This window comes from Telmatherina bonti (genome assembly GCF_933228915.1).
Source record: "Telmatherina bonti genome assembly, chromosome: 2".
Lineage (NCBI taxonomy): Eukaryota > Metazoa > Chordata > Actinopteri > Atheriniformes > Telmatherinidae > Telmatherina > Telmatherina bonti.
Window position 1 is genome coordinate 9,758,185 of NC_136620.1, and position 9,793 is coordinate 9,767,977.

Below are 9,793 nucleotides of genomic sequence, written 5' to 3' on the forward strand. Positions count from 1 at the left end.
CATAATCAATTGATTCTTTTATTATGACCTCATGTGACTCTATAACAGAAGTAAAAACAAGCACACAAAGAGAGCACAGAAGAAGCAGAAACAGAGTTCCTGACGAGAAAGTCAAGGACAATGGCCGCACACACACACACACACACACACACACACACATATGGCTTGAGTGTAAGTTATCAGTAATTTTCACACAGAGAGGAGCAGACAACTTCTTGGGTGGAAGACAATAGCAGGTCTATGAAGCTGTGGGAAAAGAGTAGGGAGGATGCAACTTTCACAGGAACTTCACCTGCTGACTCAACGCCAGGACCAAAGAAGAAGGAGGCTACAGTCTTGCAGAAGGAGCGACGCTCTCAACAGAAATACACATTCATATGAATTTGCATATTCATGCACGCACATAGTCACATGATTTGTCCAGTATCAAAGAGGAGGGTTGACGTATGACAGGCGAGATCTTCACGTTGAACCTGGGACCCTCAGATTTGATGTATCAGCTTATCAGCTAAGGGTATCAGCAAGACCTCCTCTCGAGATATGTACAATCTTCTTTTCCTTAACAAAGAATAGTCAATTCTAACTTTTGAATCCTCTGACTTCGTCTTTTTTCTCTTTTCAACCAGATTTGAATTTTGTAACCTTCTGATCAATGGTGTAATGTGTTTGCATTTTTGGATATTACAGATTTAAGAGAAAAGAACGACAACACACACGCACATATGTATATATATATATATATATATATATATATATATATATATATATATATATATATATATATATATATATATATATATATATATATATATATATACATATATACATATATTACATAATTTTAAAAAACCTGTTTTTAAAATGAATCTTAAAATCAGATAAATACACCGGGAGATGTGCAACAACCAGATATGTCACACATTGTGTTAAAATCTCCACCTCGTGACTCAGCAGGTTGTAGAGGCGTCTTTCACAGCAATAAGTTGAAGTAACGGTTTGCTCCATGATGTTATCAGTCCCTCACATGGCTGTGGAAGACTTTGCTCCAGTCTTCTTTCCAACAATGCTTCTGTTCACTGAGGTTTGCAGGACTGGTTTCTGCGCAGACCTCTGAAGGTCTCACCACGGCATTTCAATCATGTTCAGAATAGAATCAAGATGTTGCCACGGTCCAGCCAGTCATGCAGATGTGTTCCTGCTGCTGTGTTTAGGAAGGCCGTCTTGTTGCATGAACTAATTTCAGTACAGCTTTAGCTGTCAGACTGATTATTGTAGGAAACTGTTGTATCCAGAGATCCGTTCTGACTGCATGGTATCCGGCTCATGTGACTGCTGAACCACCCCAGATCATCATTCCTCCACCTCCGTGCTTGACACTTGGTGCCTCACCAAACAAGTCATATCTTATCCAACTCTTTCTGTCATAAACGTTCAAGTTTTCCATGCTAACGGAGGCCTGGTGAGTCTGATGCGTACAGTAGGAGTGGGTTGGGTTTTAGCTGCTTCTCTGAGCATGACGAGGTCTGATCTTTCTGTACTCTGGGAACATTGGCAGCTGTCGTAAATGTTTGTACTTGTGAATAATCTTTGTTCTCATAGCCCTTCTCAGGTTAATGGGCAGTAAAAACAGGCATTGTTAATGTCTTTCCTCCTGTGTACTGTGTTAACACACACATGGATGCTCCAGAGCAGCAAACTGACCAAATCTCAGCTTTTGTCCTTTTTGTTACATAATTAAAGGCAAGATTTAATACATTATGTATGGTTAATCTGAGGTTGTATTTACATAATCTCATAACATTTTAAGGACCAAATTCTTCTCTGCTGTACTGTTAAAGTACTGAAAGAGGCAGCGCTGACTTTTTCACCTGACTGGAGGTCACATTACTCCCTTTCATAAAGTTTTCACACATTCAGTGCAGCTTTTCTAAACTCAAAGCGACCAGCCACACAGTCAGTCCCTGGTCCTACAGGGACAACCAGAGACGTGAAGAGGAGGGGAAGCAGGGGAGCAGACGAGGAGGGAGGTTCAGAGCAACCTCATGGGACAAAGGCTGAGGGAGGACTCAAAAAAAGTTGACCAAAAAAAAAAAAAATTACTGCTTTTTCTTCCAGATGACCTGATTGGGCAAACAGGAAGTCCTTCCATCTGGGAACCTTGGAGGGAAAGAGGGCATGTGACCTCCACTCAACACCAGCTTTCCCAAATCTTGTTAGCACAGCTAGCTGGCTCCAGGGTCATTTTCCAGTTTCCCAAGGTACTGAGGGAGATTAGCCCTCAAGTGGGGCCATCATCCAAGAGGACAGGTGACAGATTCACAGGCTGATCTGGCCAATTAGGCTCAGATAAAGAGCCAAAGCTCAAACCCCCGAGCACACCGAGGCACTTCACCTCTGATGAAATCAACCTGCATCACTGAATTCAGCCTCCAACCAATACTAAACCCATGAGTGAGATGGAATTAGTCCATCCAGCCTATAATCACCCGTTAGAAAGGAATGCAATTATTTCTTCTCAACATTTTGCCAAGAAAACAGACAAAACACATTTCAGTAAGCTGTGATGGAGGATGAATTACTTCATGGCACAAGTCAGACCTCCTCTTTTTATTCACTGTCACTCTGAAGGCCTCGAGGGGCTGAAGACGAATATGCAGAAGGGTTTGGTGCCTTTTAAGATGCTAATATTGCAAAGTTGAGCTTATGTGCAGTCAAACTAGGATGGTAACTGCTGAGCATTTCCCATCAAATCCCGCAGGGATGTTATTTTCAGGACATCCTCACATTTAAGAGGCAGAAATCTGTTGAAGGTTTTGATGCTCTTCTGGCTTCAATATAATTCATCTCTTTGTCTTTGTTTTATGTTGGCTTGAAATTGCACATGATCCAAAATTTTCCACCAGAAGCATCCAGTTCATCCTGCTACAAGGTTTTAGTGTTGGGAGATTTGCTGATGCTCATCAGCTTTGGTTTAACTCTCTAAAGCCTGTTACATCCTCCATGAGAAGCAAGAACTTTCTTCTTGTTCTCGAGGCTCCGAGAAGAAAATGGCGTCATTTTGTTCTCGCGGACGTGTTTGAAGACGGTTCTCGACACATCGGGCTAGCAGAAGTTTTTTCTTCTGGGGCTCCGAGAAGTATCGTGTGATTGGTCGGACATTTGAGGTGGGCGTGGTTAATACAGAAAAGCATGAAGCGGACAGTTTTGGCGCTCCCACATTTTTACTGTTGCAGGTAAAACAGATTGTTTTGATAAAACAGCGGATCCAAGTGGTGAGAAAGTACAAACTATTTACATGTGGCATTAAAATACTCGGACCCAGCTGCGCCCACAAAACGCCCTGCCGTGGACAAAGTTGCTCATTGAATATGAAATTAGAAATGCACTCGGAGAACGGAAACCTCTGACAAGCACAATGTTAAAGAATCCTTTTAAAAAAGTCCTGGAGCCAAACGCTCCAACAACTCCAGATAATTTCATGAAAATCCGTCCATAACTTTTTGAGTTATCTAGAACACAGACAAATAAACAAACAGATACAGTTGTGCTCATATTTATTCATACCCTTTCATTAAAGAAGAAAAAAAACAGCTGCCTGTAAAATAAGCTGAAACTGACTGAAGTAATAATAAATAAAAGTTTTAGGAAAATCATCACATTATTTTCTAATTTTGGTTCAATAGAAATATTTTTAAAAAAAGCAAACAAATAAGATAATTTATTACATATTACATCAGTCATAAAGTAATATTTAGTTGAAGAATCCTTTAATGTTTCCGCTCCAGTCAGGTGTTTTCTGTTCCTCTCAGTCAGACTTCTGCACTTGTTGACAGGTATTTTGTCCCACTGTTCAACAGAAAAGTGCTCTAATTTGTCCAGGACACATTTGTTTGTTTGTTTGTTTTTTCTTTCTTCAACTCAATTAAATGAAAAAACAGTGTCTTATATTCCTAAATTATATTTTTGCAAATTTTTAGTTATTGTTCCTTTTATAAGTCTCCAGTTATTTGAGTGACTGTTGTAAATTCAGCCTTTTCTTTAATGAAAGGGGATGAAGACATATGAGCTGTGAATGCTGATAAAAAGACAACCTCCTTGCCGGAGGTAACAACTGGGTTCATTGCATGTAAAAGCAGACATTGTCACCCGCCATGACCCCTGCCTGCTGCAGACGTGCTTCTTGTGGACTATGTATGGACCTGACGAAAAATAATTTTTTCTTCTTGTTGCAGCCTCGGCTGAATGTAACAAGCTTCGGATTAACTTTATCAGCAAGAGAAAAATAAGACATCAACAAACTGAAACATCAAAAAATGTTTAATTACTAAAAAAAAAAAAAGAAAAGAAAAAAACCCAAAGATGCAGAAATTTCATGATAAACTGATTCACTGATTCAGTGAATCCTGATACCAGCCATCCATAAAATAAAGGTATGTCTTTTTGTGTAGGACAGTAAACTGTTGTGACTGGTCGGCTTCATTCCAAAAACCAACACCCAGATATGCCCAGAGATTAAAGTAAATAAGACTGGTTAGCATTTTCCTTATGTGGAAGTCCTCCGCTGTTGTTTTAACTCCAGTGTGTAAACATTATTGGCATCTAGTGGTAAGGATGGGCATAGTGATGACTTAAAAAGCCAAGTAGATTTCTGAATATATGGTGACCGTAAGTGGCCAAAACTATGCAAGTGGGTCCAGTGGCCATGGATACCAACAAAAACAGTTTAATATGTTGTATTTTCTGTCATTGACCTTTGATTTTGTTACACACTGCACCTTTTAGAGCCATACTACGTAACCTTCCAATCTTAAATCTCACTGCTTCTGACTCATTTTGATGAAATACCGATCCTAATTTGTATATTCCCAGACTCACTGCTGCCCCGCAGGGTCCTGAATCTGAAAACCCACATTTAAGAACTTTGTCCCATCCTGAAGCCTCACAGGAAAACCACATTCTTCTTTATTGCACCGAGCCACAATCCAGCGACTGGATATCAACACAGGTGGCGTTACCGACAAACAAGCTGTTGGATTAGAGCCACAGACTGGTTCCACCAGGTTCAGCTAAGTGGCTACTTTTCATATGGTGAACAAATGGTCCACCACTGATTAAATTCAGTTTGTACATCAGATAGTATTGCTGGCTTACTGCTGGAGGAAACAGATTCTACATCTCCACATGGCGAACCAGCCGACACATTAACAGGAACTTTGATCATGTGGTTGATGAAAACTCAACAATGTTGCTTTAAATGGGTGAAAAGACATTTATCGTTACCCGACGTACCTATTAAGTTGTTCTCAAACTGGGGGTTGGAGCCCCATTGGGGTTGTGAGATCATTTCAGGGGTCGCCAGATAACTGTAAAAACTATATAGCCTGTATTTATCAAATTTGGGAGTCTTATCTGGGAGGATGACAAAATTAAAAAAAATATTTCTATAACAGATCAACACAGACAAAGTCATATTAAAATCTGAATTTGGCATTATCTCTTTAAAAAGTCAATTCTATGGGACTTTGCTGTGTTTTAGAGCCCCAAGTGGATGAAGGGTGAACTGCACTTTTGGGCATTTTGGCCTCTACATTAACCGCTGGAGGTTGCTGCTTGGTCATTCCTGTATATCTTTGTCCGATTAGGTTTAAATTTGCGGTCAAGCTTGATTTCCTCATCTACCTACGGTCACTTATGGCTCCTAAAAATGAAGAAAGCTGGATCCTGAACGCAAGCTTTAGACATAAATGTCAAGGTTCCCACAAAGAGCACAAAATAAAAAAGTTGCATCAACTTTGAAGATCTAAGCTGTGTCCCAATTCAGGGTGTGTACACTTCGCAGTGCGGATTTGTCACTTATATCCATCATGGTGACGCGTCAAGTGCTCTCCCAATTTAAAGGCTCCTTCGAATCCTCCCCTCACTTCGCTTGGCTCCAAAATGAAGGCTACAAGCAATGCATCCTTCGCAGCCTCTTTTCTCCCAGCAGACAAGCTGGGACGACAGCAGCACTGTGTCCAAAAACCACAATTTAATTTAATTACATGTGTGTGACCAGGATTACGCAGTCTGCAGTCTTCGGTGTGTGCAGACTACATAGAAGACTTCGTAGGCTACACAGTCCGCAGACTTCAGTGTGTGCGTTCTACGTAAAACACTTTGTAGCCTACGCAGTCTACAGACTTTCGGTGTGTGCGTTCTACATAGAACACTTTGTAGCCTACGCAGTCTGCAGACTTCGGTGTGTGCGTTCTACGTAAAACACTTTGTAGCCTACGCAGTCTGCAGACTTCGGTGTGTGCAGACTACATAGAAGACTTCGTAGGCTACACAGTCCGCAGACTTCAGTGTGTGCGTTCTACGTAAAACACTTTGTAGCCTACGCAGTCTACAGACTTTCGGTGTGTGCGTTCTACATAGAACACTTTGTAGCCTACGCAGTCTGCAGACTTCGGTGTGTGCGTTCTACGTAAAACACTTTGTAGCCTACGCAGTCTGCAGACATTCGGTGTGTGCGTTCTACATAGAACACTTTGTAGCCTACGCAGTCTGCAGACTTCGGTGTGTGCGTTCTACGTAAAACACTTTGTAGCCTACGCAGTCTGCAGACTTTGGTGTGTGCGGACTACATAGAGCACTTTGTAGCCTACGCAGTCTGCAGACTTCGGTGTGTGCGTTTTACGTAAAACACTTCATAGCCTACGCAGTCTGCAGGCTTCGGTGTGTGCGTTCTACATAGAACACTTTGTAGCCTACACAGTTCGCAGACTTTGGTGTGCGTTCTACGTAAAACACTTTGTAGCCTATGCAGTCCACAGACTTCGGTGTGTGCGTTCTACGTAAAACACTTTGTAGCCTACGCAGTCTGCAGACTTCGGTGTGTGCGTTCTACATAGAACACTTGGTAGTCTACACAGTCCACTGACTTCGGTGTGTGCGTTCTACGTAAAACACTTCATAGCCTACGCAGTCCACAGACTTCGGTGTGTGCGTTCTACGTAAAACACTTTGTAGCCTACGCAGTCTGCAGACATTCGGTGTGTGCGGACTACATAGAACACTTTGTAGCCTACGCAGTCTGCAGACTTCGGTGTGTGCGGACTACATAGAACACTTTGTAGCCTACGCAGTCCACAGACTTCGGTGTGTGCATTCTACGTAAAACACTTTGTAGCCTACGCAGTCTGCAGACTTCGGTGTGTGCGGACTACATAGAACACTTTGTAGCCTACGCAGTCCACAGACTTCGGTGTGTGCGTTCTACGTAAAACACTTTGTAGCCTACGCAGTCTGCAGGCTTCGGTGTGTGCGTTCTACGTAAAACACTTCATAGCCTACGCAGTCTGCAGGCTTCGGTGTGTGCGTTCTACATAGAACACTTGGTAGCCTACGCAGTCCACTGACTTCGGTGTGTGCGTTCTACATAGAACACTTTGTAGCCTATACAGTTCGCAGACTTTGGTGTGCGTTCTACGTAAAACACTTTGTAGCCTACGCAGTCTGCAGACTTCGGTGTGTGCGTTCTACATAGAACACTTGGTAGCCTACGCAGTCCACAGACTTCGGTGTGTGCGTTCTACATAGAACACTTTGTAGCCTACGCAGTCCACAGACTTCGGTGTGTGCGGACTACATAGAACACTTTGTAGCCTACGCAGTCTGCAGACTTCGGTGTGTGCGTTCTACGTAAAACACTTTGTAGCCTACGCAGTCTGCAGACATTCGGTGTGTGCGTTCTACATAGAACACTTTGTAGCCTACGCAGTCCACAGACTTCGGTGTGTGCGGACTACATAGAACACTTTGTAGCCTACGCAGTCTGCAGACTTCGGTGTGTGCGTTCTACGTAAAACACTTTGTAGCCTACGCAGTCTGCAGACTTTGGTGTGTGCGGACTACATAGAGCACTTTGTAGCCTACGCAGTCTGCAGACTTCGGTGTGTGCGTTTTACGTAAAACACTTCATAGCCTACGCAGTCTGCAGGCTTCGGTGTGTGCGTTCTACATAGAACACTTTGTAGCCTACACAGTTCGCAGACTTTGGTGTGCGTTCTACGTAAAACACTTTGTAGCCTACGCAGTCCACAGACTTCGGTGTGTGCGTTCTACGTAAAACACTTTGTAGCCTACGCAGTCTGCAGACTTCGGTGTGTGCGTTCTACATAGAACACTTGGTAGTCTACACAGTCCACTGACTTCGGTGTGTGCGTTCTACGTAAAACACTTCATAGCCTACGCAGTCCACAGACTTCGGTGTGTGCGTTCTACGTAAAACACTTTGTAGCCTACGCAGTCTGCAGACATTCGGTGTGTGCGGACTACATAGAACACTTTGTAGCCTACGCAGTCTGCAGACTTCGGTGTGTGCGGACTACATAGAACACTTTGTAGCCTACGCAGTCCACAGACTTCGGTGTGTGCATTCTACGTAAAACACTTTGTAGCCTACGCAGTCTGCAGACTTCGGTGTGTGCGGACTACATAGAACACTTTGTAGCCTACGCAGTCCACAGACTTCGGTGTGTGCGTTCTACGTAAAACACTTCATAGCCTACGCAGTCTGCAGGCTTCGGTGTGTGCGTTCTACATAGAACACTTTGTAGCCTACGCAGTCTGCAGACATTCGGTGTGTGCGTTCTACATAGAACACTTTGTAGCCTACGCAGTCCACAGACTTCGGTGTGTGCGTTCTACGTAAAACACTTCATAGCCTACGCAGTCTGCAGGCTTCGGTGTGTGCGTTCTACATAGAACACTTTGTAGCCTACGCAGTCTGCAGACATTCGGTGTGTGCGTTCTACATAGAACACTTTGTAGCCTACGCAGTCTGCAGACTTCGGTGTGTGCGTTCTACGTAAAACACTTCATAGCCTACGCAGTCTGCAGGCTTCGGTGTGTGCGTTCTACATAGAACACTTTGTAGCCTACACAGTTCGCAGACTTTGGTGTGCGTTCTACGTAAAACACTTCATAGCCTACGCAGTCTGCAGACTTCGGTGTGTGCGTTCTACATAGAACACTTGGTAGCCTACGCAGTCCACAGACTTCGGTGTGTGCGTTCTACATAGAACACTTTGTAGCCTACGCAGTCCACAGACTTCGGTGTGTGCGTTCTACGTAAAACACTTTGTAGCCTACGCAGTCTGCAGACATTCGGTGTGTGCGGACTACATAGAACACTTTGTAGCCTACGCAGTCTGCAGACTTCGGTGTGTGCGTTCTACATAGAACACTTTGTAGCCTACGCAGTCCACAGACTTCGGTGTGTGCGTTCTACATAGAACACTTTGTAGCCTACGCAGTCCACAGACTTCGGTGTGTGCGGACTACATAGAACACTTTGTAGCCTATACAGTTCGCAGACTTTGGTGTGCGTTCTACGTAAAACACTTTGTAGCCTACGCAGTCCACTGACTTCGGTGTGTGCGTTCTACGTAAAACACTTCATAGCCTACGCAGTCTGCAGGCTTCGGTGTGTGCGTTCTACATAGAACACTTTGTAGCCTATACAGTTCGCAGACTTTGGTGTGCGTTCTACGTAAAACACTTTGTAGCCTACGCAGTCTGCAGACTTCGGTGTGTGCGTTCTACATAGAACACTTGGTAGCCTACGCAGTCCACAGACTTCGGTGTGTGCGTTCTACATAGAACACTTTGTAGCCTACGCAGTCCACAGACTTCGGTGTGTGCGGACTACATAGAACACTTTGTAGCCTATACAGTTCGCAGACTTTGGTGTGCGTTCTACATAGAACACTTGGTAGACTACGCAGTCTGCAGACTTCGGTGTGTGCGT